Source organism: Apis laboriosa, unplaced genomic scaffold (genome assembly GCF_014066325.1).
Source record: "Apis laboriosa isolate Shangri-la unplaced genomic scaffold, ASM1406632v1 scaffold34_cov151, whole genome shotgun sequence".
Classification (NCBI taxonomy): Eukaryota; Metazoa; Arthropoda; class Insecta; order Hymenoptera; family Apidae; genus Apis; species Apis laboriosa.
In genome coordinates, this window is record NW_025222928.1 from 1,339,772 (window position 1) to 1,359,132 (window position 19,361).

Sequence of the window (19,361 nt, forward strand, 5' to 3'; positions counted from 1 at the left end):
AAATCCCGTGTATACTCTCGCGACCCAACCCGATCGAGTTCGCGTGTCCTCTCGCAACTTATTCGAGGGATTATCAGCGGATCAATCGCTCGACCAACGTTTTCCATTTCCCGGACAACGTAGACCCGGATCAAACCTGTATTTTTCCCCTCCTTTCCAACTCGATCGGAACACGCGTACATTCCTTGCGACCCAAATGTACCCAAAAAATATCTTTTTCCCCTTCGTATGCAAATGTGAACAAAGTGGAATATATATATATGTATATATATTCGACACAACGGCGAAGAGATCCGTGGTTGAACTGTGAATTGTAATCGCGAGGAATTCCAAGGCCTGCGACGAGGCCGAAACGCGCGACGCATCCTACGTTGAATCAACAGACAGGTTTCCTCCATGCTCTATCCGCCGGTGCACACTTGTCAAAGTCACGTATACACCTCGTGACGGAATATTTCCCGGAGTAAATTGGATACAAGTGGATAGGCGTGAAATTGAATGGAAGCCCCCGCGGGGTACGTTGGAACGAGCTAAGCGGTTGTAACCGATGATCTCGTTTCGAGACGGGGAGCGGTTTGAAGGAGGAGAAGAAATTAGACCGTGTTGTTTCTTAATATCGCGGAATAAAGCGTGTCTATTTGAACGTAACGTTCGAAGATAATTAAGTTTGGATCATCGTATCGAGGGTATCTTTGGAGACAAGTTTCATGCGTGAGTTGGGTTGTTTCGCTAACGAAATCGGGGATCGTGGATTCGTGGATCGCCGTGAGGTGAGGACCTCCCAAGAGAGGTTGCCTAAATAACGAGAGAAAGGGGAGAAGCAGAAGAAGAGGAAAAAGAAAACGGATATCCTCGTCAAAGTCACGCATCAGGCCCCCTAAACTGAGCTTAATGGAAACGTTCACGTCGACGTGGGGCCCTATTCTCTTTTGGAGGAGGAGGAGGAGGAGGAGGAGGAGAAGGATTTTCTTTTATCGCAAAGGAGTTTAAAAATTTTTGTTCGAATTAAAAAGTGACTCATTGGGAACTTATCGAAGCGAGGGGGGATTAATTTGAATGGATAATAAAGAAGTTTGAAAAACGTGGTCTTACGTGTGTTCCTCGTAAGAGAGATAGAAAATTGATTAGATAATTATGTGGCTGCCACGTCACATTAATTATGCCACAGATAATGCCACTTTTTCTTATATAATTTTTTAATAATTTAATAATATCGTTAAAAAAATACACATTATATGGAATTTTTAATTACAAATTATAATAAAAATCGATTAGAAAATTTACGATGTATTCTTATCACTCTCTCTGTTACCTAATTTTTTTAATAGTACCACGAATTTACCACCGCAATAAAAAAAAAAAAAAAAAAAAGAAAAAAAAGTCGCAGAAAGAAGGATACACGATTCCAAGAAGAATGATCAAGGAACGAAAAGTCATCTCGTCCAATCCGATTATAAACCACGCGTCACGTTGATGTATGATAACATCAACGATCGCGCGTGCCTATGCTTAATGACCGGATAAATGAAGAAATTTCACTTGGCGTTCTGTGAAGAATGGCGACTCGTTTCTCAAGTGCGAATAAACGAGCGTTGCATACACGTACATATACACGCGCACAGAGGGGAGACGAGCGATTCCCTCTACCCGATTCTTTCTTGTAGGTCATTTCACGCTTGAGATTATACACGCTGATATAAAAAAAAGTGGTTCCTCTCGCCGCTCCTGATGCCTGGATATTCTCAACTTTATGACGTGTAATAACACAATCGAGCCGGTCGATCATTCTCCGAGCTTCTTGCTATATATGAAAAAAAATCCCCCTTTCTTTTTGCGCACTCCGTTCTCACTTCCTCTTCCTTCCTTTTTTTTTTTTTCCTCCTTCCTCTCTTCGTTTCTTCGTTCAAGTTTCAGTCTTTTAAAAAAAGAAGGTAACTAATCAAAGTTACTTTTGAGCAATTATTTATTAAAACGTTTGGATAACGTTCGTTCGTAGCTTCACGTTTAACCACTTTGTTGGCTTCCGATTATTTGCGATTATCATCACGTTTCGAGCGATAAATCATCGAAATAGCTTTATTCGTAAACTTCAACCGTTAAATTCTTCAACCCATCGCCTCGTTTGCGAGCCCTCCCTCTCTTCTAGGCTAAGAGAGAAACACGAGCGAAAGAGGGACGCATAAACGCGATCAGCACCGATCATCGTTTTACCATCGTTCGACATGGCATTCGACGTATCTTCCTTTTTTTTCTTTTTCTTCAATTTCCCCCACGGAAATGGAAAATGGCGTTATGGTAATCAACCGGTTGGCACGAGGCTCGTAATTCTAGTTAGGGGGCAGGTTGAGCGAGAGAGAGAGAGAGAGACTCTTTGTCACTGTTTGCAAGTCTGACTCGAGGAAATATACTACTATCTGAAAGCTGGACGGCTTCCTCTCGTAAAAGATACGGCACAATGCCAATGACTTCGAAGTTTCTTTTCTTTCAAAGGGGAGAGGAGACGCGCGTTGTAAATAATACGCGCGAAACGCACACAGTCGATTTCCACGACCGATCCCCCTCCTCCCAAGTATTCCAAGGAATTGGGGGAGAGGAGGGATGTTCGAGGAAACCTTCTCGAGAACATCTCTCGATCAATTTCGAGAGAAAAGAAACGGATGGGATTCCCTCTCTTTCCGTCGAATTCCAGGTGGTGGAAGACCACCGGCTTTTCCAGCTTTGCTCGTCGCAAGCCAAGGGAGGGGTTATCCTCGAATCGACCAAGGATACAGTTTCGACCGGCCGGATTTAATTAAAACTTTCGCGACAATGGGGCTCGGCCCATCGAGAAAGGAGGAAGAGACCTCGACCGATCAATCGACATCACGGTAATCAAGCGAAAAAGTGTGCCAGAAGAGGCGGTTGGTCCCGCTAACGAGAATCCGCGCGGATGGTGGAAGAAAAAGGAAAAAGGCGATAACGAGGAACGGTATCGTAATGGGGAACGGAAGCGAACGATATCGGCCATTTCCTGGCCCGCGGTTGATCGTTGAAAAGTCACCGTACGCCACTCTCGATTCTTGTTTTCTCATTCGAAATACTGAAATTCTGAAGAGGTTCTGCGTTATCATCGATCAACGATCCATACAATTGATTAAGTTCTATCGTCTATCGGTGGGAGAGGAAACGGGAGGAGAATTTGTAAATGTAAATAAAATAAATACAATAAAGACTTTCCTATTCGAATTAAAACAATAGTGGAATTTTAATACAATTACTTTCTTTTGTGTTAAACTTCATTCATTCGAGAAATGAAGAAAATCGACAGTGTTCCTTTCTATGAGTCCCGTACTTTTTTATTGTAAACAGCTGCCTCATAGAATCTACATTCTATATATAATTTTCAATATCTTCTTTATGTCTTTTTTAATATCTCTGATTGTACGTTTCCCAACACCGTGTATTCTGATTTCGTTCCACTTCTTCGTTCTCCGCCTCACACTGAATTCATACGATTACGTTTAGCCGAGAACAGAAAACATTAGCTACGATGCGGATAACAGAATATACGATTTGATCCTTCAACCATTCAAGTGAAGAAATGAAGAAAATCGATAGCTGCGCTTCAAACCATCGAATCTGCATTCTCTATATAATTTTCAATATCTCCTGTCTTCTTTAATATATGTACACCTCCCAACACCGTGTATTCGATATCTCAAAAAAAGCGAAGCGAGTTTTCGATCTGATTCGCGCAAGAACGAAATCGTTGAAGAAAAATTAACGATCAACGCCCTGTCGCCGTGTTGGACGATGATCCCCTCCTCCTCCTCTCTCCTCTGGGATGACGAGAAGGTCGTGAAACCTTTGGGTCTCGAAATTGCAGTTGACCAAAGGTCAAGAGCTCGCGCTATGTATTTCAACGCGGTTATTAAGCAGGCCGTAAAGTAGCATAACCGCTCGTCCCTGTCCCATGGTGGTTGATCGATGATTCCTTTGGACAAAGGGCCGTATCTTCGTTCACTGTCGCGAGTCCAACAACTTTGACTGTCCGACTCGGTTTTATTACGAGCCGTCTCGGTCGAAATAAAAGTTTCGCAGACCGCGTGGCGAGCACCACCCCCTTTTACGATGCGTTACCACTCTCTTCCAGAGGTTTTTCTGGAGGCAATGTCCGCCAATGATTCGCTTGGAAACCGTCTCTCCTTCACGCGCCAACGAAAGAAAATCCTAGGAGATTTTCGAGAATGGAAATTCAATTGGAGGGAGAGAGGAGGGGAGGGAGAGCTTATAGACGAGCTCGAGTTATCGTTTAAACGACTTAACTTATGCCCACGCGAGCAAGCGATCCCATCAGCGGTGAACCTTTGAAGCTGAACGAAGGACTGACTTTTTGAAGCAGGCCAGCCAGATCATTCGTTTCGTTGACAGGATTGCTTTTAACCGCCTACAAGGAGCGCAACGAGTACTCGGAGAATATTGGTGGCACGTATCGATTCTACTCTGAGGATGGATCTATACGGGGGGGGGATGTATTCTTTTTTATATTTGGACTGCTTCTTTATTTTAATATTTTAGAATCGCAAAGGAATTGAGTGGAAGATCGAAGCCAGGTTCTTCGAGTGTAATTCTCTCGATTATGTTAAGAATCTTGAAGAAAATGATGGAGAAAGTCGAGGTGTTCGAGGGAGGAGTGTTCAACAGTTCCTGTTCGCTCGAAGTCAGAATGCTACGAGGCAAAGGTGACAGTCGAGTCACCCCTGGCCGGGTAATTAACACCCATATATTTTCCATTCAGGCATTTCCGTCCGCGTGTACCGTTCCTCTTAACAGCTATGAAACCAACATCCATCGTGCCATTGAAATCCTGACAAATCTTGCGTAATACACAAGTCTGTATACGTGTGTGTATGTATATATATATTAACAGCTTATCTCGCTTGGTGAACGGCAGTGGAAGACGTTAAAACGATTACGTTTTATCGACACGATATAAATATGGTCGTATCTTGACTTTTTCGAGTCTCGCGATTAGCTTTCGATCCAGAGTAAGATTTAATATCGTTGGATAATAAAATTTAGAAACTTTATCGTCGAACTGGGAATCTCGTGTTAATTATTTAATATTATTTAACAACTGGCTAAAAGTCTCGTGTAACAGGCGATATCGAAAGGAATCGAGGAGGTAATATTTTATTTTATTTTTTTCTTTTAAACCGCGTATAATAAACCGCGAGGAATTAAACTGCCGTAAGAAAGGAAACATGGAAATTATGACGAAATTATGGATGAACTTTGCGCGAAATGTTGGGATGAACGACCGAGTGAAATATCACCCGGAATAGTAAATGTCAGCAATAGATATGGAAATAAATTCGATAAGTCTCCCAGATTATTTATGCAACTAACGCTTTATGCAATCCGTTAGAATCTGTAAATTGATTCAACGCCTATGGATTTACGAGTCTCTAACCGACTAAATTTTTAATTCAATTAGCTTCATAGTTTCTTTTTTCCATTAAGAAAAATCACGCCTCGAGTAATTTCACCCAAGCTTAATAGATAAAATCGTCTTATTTCGAACGAAAAACGTGACTTGAACTTCAGGGAAAATTTAATATCTTTGAAAAATATCTTTCTAACTCTCCTATACCCCAAATTTTCTTTTTCTTCTCCTCTAAAATAAAAGCTATTATATTAAATTAGCTCAAGTTACAAAGAAAATTATTGTATTCAACGTCTCTGTCAGAATCCCTTCCGAATTATGAATGAATTTCCCGGCAAGGTAATACAATTCGTTCTCGCGCACGAATCAGTATGACCGAGCGACTCGATGCAAATTTAACATTTTGTTTAGAAATCCAACCATTTACGTATTCTAATCACGCGTGTTTATCTCGAGGGATCATTACGTAAATTACCCTCGCCCGGGGAGGAACAAGATTTCGACGAGTTTTTCGAAGAGTGGAGCTGATGTGGAAAAGTGATCAATATTCATGGGGTACCGCGCGAGGGTATCGCCATCGTTTCGGCGTCGTCACGTGCACGGAAAACGGTTACACGCGGTGTGGATATTAAAAAAACACCGCGGAAATGGGGAAGGGCTTTCACCCTCGTGAAGGCCTTTCCCTTCGTGGACGATTGAAAAATGCGTTCGACTGTGTACAAACTCTCTCTCTCTCGCCTCCTTTTGTGAAACGAACGGCTGGCACGTCCGGTGAATGAGATATTCGAACGATAGGTTTCTTTCTTCTTCTCGTTTCTATTTTACTGTACTCGACACGTTTAATACGTAAACGACTTGATCCAATGTCGTCAGATCGAAACGAGATATCTCCCCCGACGATTAATTTCGTTCCATTCTTTTTCGATGGATCAATTTCTAAATCTGTAAAAATTATATATTTCAATAATTCAAATTTTTAACTTAAGCTCCCTTTCTTTTTTTTTTTAAAATTTCATAATACTTAAACATTGTCAAAAACGAGTGACGAGAATTTTTTTAGGTAATTTCACCTTCCATCATCCCGAAATCTTCGAGGAGAGGAGAAGAGATTCGTGGGCCCTCTCGAGACTTCCGTTTTCCACGAGGAGGAGGAAAATGGGGCAACAAGCTAATTCGGTGATAGAACCCTCGTCAACCGTGATTTCGAGGCAGAGAATCAAATCAAACAGAGAGAGAGAGAGAGAGAGAGAGAGAGAGAAAAAGAGAGGCTCGTGTTGAAAATGTTGTAGGCAGCCTGGAAGGGGCCCTCAAACGCGCACGAGCACGCGGTTTCGAGATGTTATTAAGACAAATATTGTGTTTGGGATGTCCCAATCGAGGTTCTAACGCAACCGACTTCCAACCGACATTTTTCTCCTTTCCATTGGAAGGCGAGTGAAGAAACAAGGAATCGTTCAGAGGAAATTTACGAACGTTGATCGGATCGCGATATATAGGTTGATTACGATCTCGAGGGACGAGTGGTGCTCGTTTGAGAAGAATGTTGAGTAACTTAAAGACGACAAATCTTTCGTTGAACGAATGAATAGAAGATTCACAAGATCTGTTTGAACATCTTCTTCAAGTAATTTTCAAATGTAGATAAACGTTGTTTTGGCGTCTTTCGTATTTTAAATTTTATCATTTATTCGAAAAAAAAAAATGTTTCTGGAAGCGAACGATGTTGAAGGATTCCATTTTAAGTATCCCTACGCTTGCGTCCTCTCCTCGAACCTGATTAAACCTGTTTATCTTTACAAATATTAAATATAATCGTATCTATGAAACATCAAAAATTGGATTCCTCGAGGAATTTCGAAAGTAAATCAGTGGACAAATCCGCGACGAAAAAAACGGTGGAAAACGCTTTCTTAACGGTACACGGAGAGGAGAGGAGGACGCCATCGATCATCTTGATCAATTACCTTTAATCCATGGGTAGCACGCGCGGCTAATCCTTATCTATGGATCTGGTAGCCAGTAGCGGCGCTTGCGACACCCGGTAAATAAGAAACCGGCAAGATTAATCGGCTACGCCGAGGTTTATTCAATAAGATTCGCCCGTAATAACCCGAATAAACTCCCGTTTTCTACGCCATATTTGATTATTATTCGAGGAGAGGGGGCGGCGATTATTCAAAGGAGGGAAGGGAGAGGGAAATGGAGATATTTCTCGAGCAATTTTCACGCGTTGCGGCGCACGTAATTCTGTCGATACCGTCGGTGTCGTTATGTCGGAAATATTGAAAACAGAAGCCCCGAGACCCGAGTGAATGAAGCGAACGTGCGCCAAGGTTTCCTTCGAATATTCCAATTATTCCGGCAGACAGGTCGCGCCGTGTGTGTGAAAGGAACGAGAGCATCTTTGCATCGTGATCGAGTAACAATCTTTCTTTTTCTTCTTTTTAAATCCTAACGTGAAAATCGAGACAGAGAGAGAGATAAAGATACGTTTAAAAAGTAAGCGAGAATTTTAATTATCATCGAGCAATAAAAAAAGTCAGATAGATAGACAGATAGATAGATACGGGAAATGAATATTTTACAATCTGACAAAGGAGAAAGAAAGGAGGAAGAAAGTATTTCGAAACGAAAGTTTCTAAAAATCGCTGATGATGGGATCTAGATGTTATCCCCTTGTTGGATATATAGTTCAAGGGGGTGGAAAGGTTCTACGAACTTTTCTGTTTATTCTGCGCGCAATTCTTTTTTTTTTTTTTTTTTTTGGTGACGATTCGAAAGCAATTAACTTTGGAACGAGCAACAGTTTCGCAGCTGGTAGCCACGTGGCAGCTGGGCTGCCAAACCAGACCGCCGTTTTCCAATGTGCCAAATGTTTTATCGTCACTGACAACCTCTCTGTGCTTCGTTTATTATTTTTTTCTCTTCTGATCGCGAGAAAGTCAGAGTATCGAGATTCTTTTGTCGATCGGAAAGATCTCTTTCGGCGAAGAAGAAGAAGAAGAAGAAGAAGGAGAAGAGTTCGTTGGGCATTTTTATCATTTTTCAGGCAAAAATTAAAGGATGGATCGATAAACGATCGAGCGACAGACAACCTTACTTTATTCTCTTTTTAAGCGTGAACGTTTGGAGGAGAAAGATTCGGGGAACGCGTGGAGAAGAGTGGTTAAGTGGAGGCCACGAGGGTGCTTGGGGGTGAGACTTGAGAGAGTGAATAGAAAATTGAAACCTTTCAAGTGTAAGGGAGAAGAGACGGTTATTTATGTTTCTTTCATTGTTTGTTACGATTTAAATAAACGATTTCCTTTCGATCACTCTTGAGAAAACCACTCGTGTATTTTACGAGTTGCAACAAAGAGCAGTGTGCAACTCTTTATATTTCTATAATTCGTTATACTGTTCGAATTTTGTCAAGTAATCTATTCTTATTAATCTCTCTTTTGTCAAAGTTGAATAATTTTTTTTGATATATAATAATCACTTTAATTGTAGATAATCGAAGGAAATATGCTTCACTCTTTTATAGAAAATTAGAATACATCTCTTCTTGCGTGGTCTCCGATTAAAAACTCGCTGTTACGAGACAATAGAATCGTACTCGCTGAAGAGGATACGAGAACGTTCCAAGGATCCAGAAATTATATTTTGCGTATAAAAAAAGAAAAAAAAAAGAGAGAGAGAGAGAGAATCGAAAGCAAATTTTTTCGAATATTTTAATCCCCCGACTATTGAAACAACAAAACAAAAATATAATAAAACTCGATCGAAATACTGTCGCGAAACGATGGAATCACTGAAAATAAAAAATAAAAAAAAAAAAAAATAAAAGAAATTACGAGAGCAAGTTTTGCGAGAGCAAAATTTTCAATTCTTCAAACACCGATTGTTAAAATAAATAAATAATCGTAACGTTAGGGAAAATATTTTTTCGCGCAAAAATTAGAAAAAAATCGGACGTTCACAAGAGTTTCGTCTCGATCGCGACGAGAAGAAGAAAATATGAGAATGGAATGGACTATCTCCTATCGAGGAGAAACACGTGGAAACGCTTGGAGAATCCGGTATATAGACGAATATTCCGTCGAAACGGTTGGAAATAGTCGTGGAAATAAAAAGAGAGGAAGAATTTGAGGGGGAGAGGGAAAGAGGAAGGAAAACAAGCATCCGTCGGGGCGACGAAAAAATCCTGCGCCCCGTTGAAATCCGTTTTTACGGCATCCTGACGTTGAGACGTCGGTCGGAAATCGCGTGTCTGTTTGGCCGCGAGGCGTTTTAGCACGGAAAGCGCGCAACACGCATAAGTAAAAAGACACAGGTGCGCATACATATCAGCCAAGCTTGGTGACCATCAGCCAGTCGTCCAGCGTTCCTCGAGTTAGCGTCGTTAGTGGAATTTCATTTCAACCAACTTCTCCACGCTCTGTGTCAAATCGATCTTGAAACGATCCACTCGTGATCCTATCGTCTGATCTTCGATCAGAAAGATACTAGTGCACAATTTCTCGTTCCAATAATTTCTTTTTCATTTCCTAGATTAAAAATTTCCTAGATTAAAACATCTTCTATTAACGTTTGTTAATATTTCTAATCTTTCGATCGTATTGCGAGAATCGTGAAAATTTATTGTTTTTCTTAATCGTACCTTCGCAATCGTCTCGGATGAAAAATTAGAATAAGGGATTGCGAAGGAATAATAAGCTTCGTTTCTCCAGTCTCTTATTCTCTGCCACCACGGTCACAATGATATTTACGACAAGGGGCAAACGTTGAATTTCAATCGGCCGTGCACTTGTATAAGCAATTTCGATCTTCGATTCATTATCCGATTAGTTCGATGCATCGCACGCTTGCTGCGACGATGATATAACTCAAAATTTACAGTTTTTTAATCATCGATTCATCAAAAGATTTCATCGTCACTCTTCTTTTATTCATGGATATAATCTTACATCCACGTCACAATTTGCAACATTTTCCTCTTTTCCGGTTTTTTCCTCTTCTAAATCTCCATCACTTAATCGAATTAATTTTCGAATCCCAATTTTATCGAGTCGCCCTGAAACCATTTCCCTCCAATTGTATCGAACTTTCACGAACGAACACGCTCGATGACGAAGCCCGATCCCCACCCCTCTCTCTCTCTCTCTCTCTCTCTCTCTCTTCCTCTCTGTTTGAGATTCGGGCCGCCTCTTAAAACTCGTCGTTGCTGCATCCACGACAACAACGCCGTCGCGCCGTCTTTCGAGATTATGCGAGTATTTATCGATTTACATTTAGATTTGTCCCGTCACGATGCGCCGCCAATCCATTGTGGCCGGTTGTCGCATGTCTGAGAGTCGCATAATCGCATGGTCGTCGATCCAACAGAGGCGGAGTGGCACGCGTCTCTCACGCGAATATTTTTAATCCTTCTCCAGGGGTGGAAACCAGACGGGATACCAGACGGATCAAAGTTCCTCGCGAAAAATCCACCGTAAGGAATTCTCTCTTTCTCTCTCGGCGAAAGGAGACGACGAACCAGCCCTCCTCCTTTTCGAGCGCATATTTTCACGGATGATTCATTGGCCTCGCGGCGACCGATTCGTCCCCTCCCTTCACCTCTCTTAACGCGACCGGTGATTTCGATCGATGGAAACGAACCACCACCGAGATTCTCCCTCTTCTTCGAGGGAAGAAATTCCTCGTCCAGGCATCTTCCATCTCCTCGACAAATGGACAAAACTTGTTCGCGTCGGTATTCGTCGAGTCTGTCTAAGATATGTCTCTTCCCCTCGTCAGAACGAGTTAAAATTTTTTTATTATCTTCTTCTCAAATCGGGGAGAAATTTTGAAATAGGGGAGGAGGAAGAAGAAAGAAATAAAATTGCTGAAGAGATCTCGTCTTTTCGCGCGTATGAATCGAGGTAAAAATTGCGTGGGATAAAAAAATTAGAGCTCGATCTCTTCTTCCTTGGATTCAAAATTGGAAATTGGAAGAGAGATATGACATTTAATTATTATTTTAACGATTTTATATTCTTCTCTCTGGACTGAAATTGGAATAAATTATCGAAGAAATGATGATGTTCGAGGGCGATTCACCGCGTTCAACCGCGTGTAATCGATAAAAATATTCGCGTGAGTTTTAACGACTGGCCGGGATGATTCGCAGAAACGAGACTGTTTACCTTTGAAACCCTTTGATGTAATCGCAATTATACGGTCGAGCACGGTTGGAACGAACCAACACGTTGCCTCCTCCTCGATCGCTCCTTTGAGCGAGGCGAAAATAATTAATGAACAGGTAACTCGCGTCACCATCGATTGTGAAACGATTCCATGAAACGTTCTTTATTAAACCTACTAATATAAAGTAACAATAAATACCATTTCCATCAATCGTTCCATTCAATCTCTCTGTCGACGACGATTACGAAAATTATAATCTATACGATTTCGAGAAAGAAAAGAGAAAAAAGAAAAATTCGATCAAGATTTCGATCACAGGGAAGATATAAAAGTTTAGGCTAGATTTAGACTCTCCCAACTTATTTGCGTTAAATTTAGTCGCGTCGATTAAATAATCGTGTTTTGAAACGAAACGTTGTTAATGGAAGTGATTGAAAGTTGGAGAGGAAAAAAGAGACCAAGCTTTAAACGTTTTATATTCGGCCGAAGAAGAAAGAAACGAGTATGGCGCGAGCGAGGTCGGGGATTCACCCGAGCTTTCGAATCGACTATCGATTCTTCGAGGGAGAAACCGTAAACGACCAAGTTTCCAACGATTCCCCCCCCGCTTCGAAAGTTTTTGAAAACGAGAGACCGGGTTCTCCCGTGTGTAATGATAGGGGAAGGGGGAAATTACGCGAACTTTCCACCTTTTTGCAGGGGTTGAAGTTGCAGAATTCGATACTTTTCGTCGAGCTCGAATGAGAACGTTTCGAGATCTTTTTGGAAAGGTTTATAACCGCGATATTTTGTCGAAGAAAGGGATCTTTCAAGAAGGATTAAGAAGAACAGATTTCTTATGCGATAGGAAGAGCGGGAAAAATGTCGTTTGGAAAAGGATAAAAGTTTTCTCGCTTTGAACGATAAAGCGCGAAAGTAAACGTAGAAGAATAGCTGAAATTAGTCCGAATCTCTCGGCTTTGCATCAACGTTATCTTCGATCTTAAACAGTCCACGGTTCCTCAACGTTCCACCGCGCTTTCGAAAATTCTGAAAGGAATCGATGATCCAATCCTTTCAAACCTTTCTTCTCCCCTCAACAACATCGCAAACCTCATACTCAAAAATGAAAAAACTCTTTCCAACTCTACGTTCCATCATCTCCACGATAATCAATCGAGTCATCTCATTCCCTCTGCGCGCGTAGAGAAATCTCTCGCCCCCATCCTCCACCCTCGACCCTGAAAAATAATCGACAAATCCACCTTCGAATCGAAACAAGAAGAAGAAGAAGAAGAAGAAGAAGAAGAGAGAATCTCACCTTCGAAAAAAAAAGCCTCCAAAATTCCAAAAACCCTCGTCATCCCCCGGAAGAGTCCTCCCTCGCCGAGTCCTGGAGGACCCGGCAGATCGAACTCTCGAAGCCTGGCCAACCTCTCGGCCAACCTTTTGCTGGTATGCCACCGTGTTCGTGAGCCACGTGCTCCACACACGTGGAGCAGAAATACCGGCGAGGGAGCGAGGGAGAGCGCGAAACCGTGGCTCGAGCCGCCTCGGTCGGGAGCGAGCGGGACGATAATAGCGGCGGCGTTGGAGCGCGGGACGGAGAGGAGTTGGAGTTTCTCGTAGCTCGAAGCCCTATTGCTCGTCGCTGAGGAAGGAGAGCTCAGTGCTACGATGGTCAGCAAGCGGACAAGTCGCAGCCAGTCCTCCCGTTCAACGTTTTCTGTCGCGCTCTCGCCGGCCCATCCATCCATCCATCCATCCATCCATCCATCCATCCATCCATACATCCGTCCACCCGTCCATCCGTTCGTCCGTCCGCCTGTCCGTTTATTATTTATCCGGGGTGAGGAGTGCGTGCATGCGCGCGTGCGTGCGTGCGTACACGGGGAGGAAAGCGCGTGTCTCGGTTAATCGCGGCTAATTAAGACGATTCGCCGTCTGGTGTGGCCTCGCGCATCCACTGTCATTGAACCTCCGCGTCTCCGCGCTTCATCGCCCCGTAAATCATCCCGCGCTTCCCTCGCCCGGAATGCCGGGTAATTGTGTCACGGTTCAATATACGAATTTATTTTCGTCCGTTCGGGATTGATTAAGCAAGGGGAGGGGGAGAGGAGCAGCAATAACGAGAAAGGGATAGATTAAGGGAGGAAGGGAGAGAGAGAGAGAGAGAGAGAGAGGATCGAATTATATAGGAGATAAAGGAAGAAAGGATTCGTCTTCTTTTTTCCCCCATTTTTTTCCTCGATGATGGACGATGGATGATCGTGATTAGTGGGGGGCTGTGATTATATCGTAGATCGATAGGGGGTGAAGATCGGCCGAGCACTCGGACTGAGGTGACCGAGGGGGGAGCAGGAGGAAAGCACGTGTCCGCGTCGGCACGCCACGTGGCTCGTGACAGCGGAGAGGAGAGATCCCGAGACAAGTAAGTTGGAAAATACGATTTTTGAGATTTTCGATTTCGCGCGATAACGGATACGAGTAACAATAAAATCCGATTTGAAAAAAAGAAAAGATCCTTCCCCGAATAATCCTTCTTTTCTAATTGTTGTTTTTCTTATTCTTAGAAGAACGAAATTATTATATCTGAAATGGCAGCGATAAATCCTTCCTCGAGAGGTTAAAGATACACGGAGATGTACAATAATTCTTTATGTATATATGTATGTCTTTATATATATATATTATATATTTTTAGAGCGAGATCCAGCGATTATTACATAAATAATTGACATAGTTTAAGAATAACGAGTTTGATACGTATTCCGTATCACGCTGTCATCGTGGTTAGCTCGATTAAGAGTAATAGCAGGCGCAAGTGTACACAAACAAGCCCGGCGTCCCAACCAAAGCCGCGACGTTTCGATACGCAATCTTATTATTTAAGAGGCCGGCGAGAATAATTACGTACGCGCGCTCGTTATCGCGGAACGGAGAGGCAACGCCACCACAGTTATCCCACCGATTATAACGACGTTATAATCGAGAAAAATAATTCTCGACGCGTTCAATCTTCTCTTCTCAAAAATTCAATATAAACTATACCAGCAACTAACTGGCCCTCTGTCTGGTTGAAACCTCGTTACTCGAGGAAGGAAAACGACGATCGAAACGGTGTCATTGTGGGAAAAAAAGTCGCGAGCAACAGTTCTTTTTTTTTTTTTTTTTTTCAAAAAACTGTCGACGATCCACACAGGAGGAGAGAAGGCCGCGCGGTGTGAACGGCCTTCGTCGCGTTCGTTGTTAAGTCTCGTGTGTGCGTCCGCTCGTTCGTACATAATTTCTGGGCCGAAACGTAATTTAAACGCGCTCCCACTTACGCGGCGGCGTCGTTTCCGCGGATGGATTTCGTGTATGGGATGTTTTTTTTTTTTTTTTTTTTTTTTGCGATTGCACGTTTTCTGCGGCGACACGCACGATAAATGCTTCGATCGCTTCCGATCGAGCCGAGAAAAAAAAAAAAAGAATTGGAAATAAGGAACGCTATTAAAAGATATTATTATATTTAATTATGGAAATATTAATTTAATTTTGTTATATTTAATTTTGGTGATGATAAAGATGATGGTTGCGTTTCATTGGAAAAATTGGGGAAAAAGATGTGTAATTTCGATTTATAAATAACGATAGTAAGATGGTTATGGAAGCGATAGGTGAGAAGGAAGATTCGAAGAGAGAAAGTTTCGATTAAAATGTTCTTCTTCTTTTTTTTTTTTTTTTTAGAGTACGGAGAAGGAGGTTTTGAAGTGTGGGAAGAGGGGTGTCGTGCTTCTGTATTTCGACTTGTTTTCCTTTGGAATGCGATATGAGAGGGATTCGTGAGTCAGGTTCCTGGAGGACGTTTGGTCTCCACGTTTTTAGAACGATCAACGCGTGAAAACATCCAGTTATTTATTGATACTCCCGTTTCTAAAGTTGCCTTTAACTTTTGAATTCGTTGATGTTTCTGTAATTGCTTTTTCTTTTTTTTTTTTTCATCCAAGGAAAATATGCATATCGTTCTCTCATTCGAGAGAATATCAAGTTTAACGTTAACCTCGCGAATCTTTTGAACGCGTGAACTTATTTATTAATATATATATAGATTTTGACCTACTTCTTTCCAATAATACCTTGAGAACATACAAAAATAATTGGCTCTTTATTGCTCCTATAACCCTCTTTAAAATCTTTAAATATCCGAAATTTCTTTTCATTTGAATAATACAAAAAATCCCTGTATCTAATCGATCATTCTAAAGGATAAATAGAGCAAACTCTAAAGAATTTGTTCATAATAAATCGAATCAAACTAATCAACGTATCCAGCAAGCTTTTTAACATCTATTCCAACGAGAGAATTCGAATGATATTGGAGAACAAGTAGAGTTTACGCATTTTTTAATTCGAGCAAGTTTACAGAAACACATGTTTCACAAAAAAAAAAAAAAAGAAAGAAAGAAAGAAAGAAAGAAAGAAGTGGGAATGCACGTTGGCTCGGTCAAATCTTGGACCAAAGACGCACGCACCAGTTGAAAACATTTTTCGAGCTCGACCAAAATAAAATTACTTTCCACTTCTTCTGTATTCTGTAAGGGAAGAGAAAAACAGAACGAATATAAAATTTCAAATTCTTCATATCCGTTTCACATAACCACTTCTTTCTCTCTCCACGATAAACAAAAACAAATCGATCCTTTACCATGTTTCACGTACGAAATCCATCCATCTTCAACGAACACGAATATTCACGAGTGTAGTAAATTTTCAACTATCCAATTTTTTTTTTTTTTTTTTTTCGATCGCGCAAGATCGATAAATCTTTTTCTTCTTCTGTATCATAACACAGAAATGGCGAGTGGAAGCTGGAAAACAAATCGATTTCTCGCGCTTGGCGGTCTATCAGAAGCGTTCATCGTCAGAAGGACGCAATAAAAAGATTCACTTCGTTTTCCTTTAAGATTTTTTTTCCTTTAAGGACGCCTCCAATAAATCTTACGATTATCTGATTTATTTCGCGACAGAATATATTGAGCGGATTAATTCTGTATCTGTCCCCGCGATGACAAGGGAACACTCGTAACCTATCAATTTTACCAACTTTTAAATCTCTTCTTCTTTTTCCTTTTTGAAAAAAAGTGTTTTCTTTTTTTTCTTCATATTCGAATTTAAGATGAAACCATTCTGAAACTTCGATAAAAGTATTTCTACTATTATACCAAATCAAAAGTTGCTAAATAAATAATGCTTGATTCTGAGAGAATTAAAAATTCATTTCGCCACATCAAAGTAACGTTCCATTCCAAAAAAAAAAACAAAACAAAACAAAACAATCATTCTATAATTCCTTAAATTCTACGTACCCTTATTCCATTAAAAATATACTTTATTTGCCCAAAAACCTATGGAATAAGGTGCAAGTAACGCGCGACAAAGATACAAAAAAAAAAAAAAAAAAAAAAATAATCCAAGCACCACGATCCTCGATAACCTCGATAATTCAAATCAAACCTCGTAATTAACTAACTCGAAGAAAGAGCGCTCGCGCCAAGACGACCGCCATAAATCTTCCGCGAACGGATTCGCGGAGAATTCTTAATACCCTGCACTTCCCTCGAAGCGGGAATAAATCAACCGGATCGATTCCACGCGTTTTCATTCAACAACCCCCTCTCTCCCTCCCTCCTCCAAACCAGACCACGAAACGAGTGAATGAAACGGTCAAGACGAAGAAACTCGCCTCCTTTTCGATCGATATGCGTACACGTATCCGAGGAATTAAATTTTGGAAGGGAAATGAAACGGTAAAAATTGAAATTTGCCGGGGATTCCACTGGAGGGGGAGAGAAGAGGAGGAGGGATTTGCGCGATAGCGACGACACGGTCCGCGAGCAGACGAGGAGGAGGAGGAGGAGGAGGAGAGGAGAGGAACGTTGTTTCCGCACGTGCGTGAGACGAGAGAGGGGGAGGAGGATCTTCATCTATTTCAGTGGATCGCCTTGTCGGAAGTATCACTCGACGACCGCTTCCTATTGTGCGATAAAACCGGGATTCGTATCCTCCTTCGTCTTCGCTAGCTTTACACCGCGCGTGGTGAAACCTTGCCTCCTGGTGTCGGGGAAAATTGTGGATAAATTGGGGGTAAATGGTGGTTGCGTGAGGGTACGTAGGTGGATGATTGCGAGGAAATTAGCAGTTGGTGAGTTTTGGTTTAATTTATGAAGATTTCGATAAGTTTCATATAGGAGAGAGAGAGAGGGAGTGTCTTTCGAGTTTAACTTATTATACTTTCTCTTTGAATTTAGTCGTTTCGTTGTTTTCATTCAACCTTTTAACGATTTCGAAAACTGGACACAAACGAAGCTTCTTTCTTCTTTCTTGCATCGAATAAAATCTTCAAGTTTTAAATTAATGTATCACGAAAACTTGGTTTTTAATTCACTTAGCGATAATTGGGCATCGATAAAAATTTCTTCACGCTTCCGTCGCGAAACAATGGATTTTCAATTTTGAGAATCTTGGAAGTATAAGTGATGACGAAAAGGGGAATCGCGATGAAAGACGCAATTAGCAACAATAGTCCGCGATAATAACGATAATAATAGTAGTAGGAAATAGAAGTTGGCTCGTTAATCAGCGGCGAAAGCCGTGGTGTGCCGTGTTAAATTTGCATGACAGTGGCATGAACAATCGATACATAAAGTGGCGGGAGAATTCATTCGAAAGGGGGGTAGGGCGGGGTCGAATACGAACACGAGATAAATCCCACGAGGAATGCTTGCAGAATGCTATTTTGAACCTAATATTTCCCTTGTTTCTGTTTTCCCTGTTACGAGCTGTCTTTGCCGTCTTCTAACCACGGAAGGATTGTTTGCAAACTGGCCGCGAGAAAAGAATCGACGCAATTTGCCTCTCGTCGAAAATGAAATGGCACGTGGCCCGAGCCTTTCCACGAGGATCCTCATCCTTGTTCCGCTTTCATTTTCCTTTCTCTCTCTCTCTCTCTCTCTCTCCTCCACCACGGGACAAAAAGCTAGCTAAATTTCCGCGTATCCGTTATTCGACGATGCGTTCGTTCCATCCGAATCCTCTTCCGAATCGAGGGGGAGTGATCAGCCAATTTTTGGATCTAGCCAACGATTGGAGAAAAAAAAAAAAAAAAAAGGAAAATATTCCATCCCCTTCCGTTTGATTCTTCCGTTTGAACATCATCCGGGAGGACAGGTCGATTGGAGAGAAGGGGGGGGAGAGAGAGAGAAAAGGGTTGTTGAACGTCCAATTGAAATACGGCGACGACGCGTTTGCCGATCGAAACAGAGGAAATGATCATTTCGTAAGGCTTTTATCTAGGCAGGAGTGACACGGGTGGATCCGCGACAGCTGTCAAACCTGTCACGAGGACGGGAGGGGAGGGGGAGGAGAGTGGTTTCGCGCGCGCCAATGCTCGCCCCAATAAAATCGGATCAATCAAAAACACTTCGCCCAATTTGTTCGGGCAAATCCCTCCGATTCTTCTTTTTTTTTTTTTTTCCATTTAATCGACCTTTGATTTCACTTCGAAGCGGTTGTGGAGCGGAGAGCAAAGTAGACGAAGGGCAGGGGAAAAAGTTGTTTTCTTCGTTGGACAGCTGAGAGTCGGGGATCGATTTAGAGAGAAAGAAAAATTGCGCAGATTCCGCGCAATTTGCCAATTTTATGCACACTTGGCGGATAATGATCGAAAATAGAACACGTGACCGCGGCGTGGCATTGTTCGCCGGTTGACAATGGGATCGGATGTTTTGTCGGGGATAATAGAGCGCGT

General features: G+C 41.9%; 2 protein-coding genes across 4 annotated transcripts in view; one reads left to right on the forward strand and one right to left on the reverse strand.

Annotated features, from left to right (window-relative positions):
- The window catches only part of LOC122714884 (mediator of RNA polymerase II transcription subunit 20), a 113,036-nt gene that overhangs the window by 55,965 nt on the left and 37,710 nt on the right, over positions 1 to 19,361 (reverse strand). The window lies entirely within an intron of this gene.
- The window catches only part of LOC122714883 (facilitated trehalose transporter Tret1-2 homolog), an 82,708-nt gene that overhangs the window by 30,334 nt on the left and 33,013 nt on the right, over positions 1 to 19,361 (forward strand). Inside the window, exon 1 of one of the 2 annotated variants that reach the window (XM_043936636.1) lies at positions 13,884 to 14,003. The exons of the other annotated variant lie outside the window; for it this stretch is intronic. The gene's annotated coding sequence lies outside the window, so the exon portion shown is untranslated. Of the gene's footprint in view, positions 1 to 13,883; positions 14,004 to 19,361 lie in introns of those variants that run through there. 2 annotated transcript variants of the gene reach the window in all.